The sequence below is a fragment of the Canis lupus genome, chromosome 34, assembly GCF_048164855.1.
Source record: "Canis lupus baileyi chromosome 34, mCanLup2.hap1, whole genome shotgun sequence".
In the NCBI taxonomy this organism is placed as follows: Eukaryota; Metazoa; Chordata; class Mammalia; order Carnivora; family Canidae; genus Canis; species Canis lupus.
The window spans coordinates 26911247-26912134 of NC_132871.1; the positions used below are offsets into that span (position 1 = coordinate 26911247).

Genomic DNA, 888 nt, shown 5'->3' on the forward strand with positions numbered 1-888 from the left:
TAAAAAAAAAAAAAAAAAAAAAAAAATTAAAAAAAAAAAAAAAACTAGATATCCCATCTTTACTGAACATCTCCTATTTTCATTTAAATATCCTACAAGCATCATAAATTTTAAGTCTAAAATTGAGCTCATTGTATTTTTTCCCAAAGCCTCTATTTCAATGTTATCTTTCTCTGTGAATAGTACCATAATTCTCTTAGTTACATGATACAGATAATTAGTCATTTTGACTCTTTCCTTTTGCTCGACTATACATCCAGTTGCCAAGGCTAGTTAATATTATCTTCTTAATATCTTTGAAATTTGTTGACTACATCTGTTCTCCAATTTTTTGGTACTGAACTCTAGATAGTCCACTATCATCTTTTACCTGATATATTTCAGCATTTTTTATCTAGTCATCTCACTTCCAGACTGGCCTCTTCTTTAATTTGTTTTTCACCGTGAAGCCAGAGTCATTTTTAAAGCTAATATTAGATTATGTTGCGCTCAATTTGGCAGCATATATACTAAAATTGGAACAATACAAAAAAGACTAGAATGGCCCCTGAGCAAGGATAACTTATAAATGTGTAAAGCATTCTTTATATTTTCTGTGTTTATGGGCATGCAATCTATAAAGATGTAATTTAGGGCAGCTCCAGTGGCCCAGCAGTTTCACACTGCCTTCGGCCCAGGGTGTGATCCTGGAGATCCGGGATCGAGTCCCATGTCAGGCTCCCTGCATGGAGCCTGCTTCTCCCTCTGCCTGTGTCTCTGCCTCTCACCCTCTCTGTGTCTGTCATGAATAAATAAATAAAATCATAAAAAAAAGATGTAATTTACATGACAATAACAGCACAAATGAAGGGGGAGGAGTCCTAGAGGGACAAAGTTTTTACATACTAT

The 888-nt window shown here is 34.7% G+C and overlaps 1 non-coding gene across 1 annotated transcript; it reads left to right on the top strand.

Moving 5' to 3' along the window:
• Positions 1-485: 485 nt before the first annotated feature.
• On the top strand, positions 486-592 carry LOC140624631 (U6 spliceosomal RNA). Its single transcript, XR_012024089.1, has one exon. It is a non-coding gene; the product is annotated as a U6 spliceosomal RNA (small nuclear RNA).
• Positions 593-888: the final 296 nt, after the last annotated feature.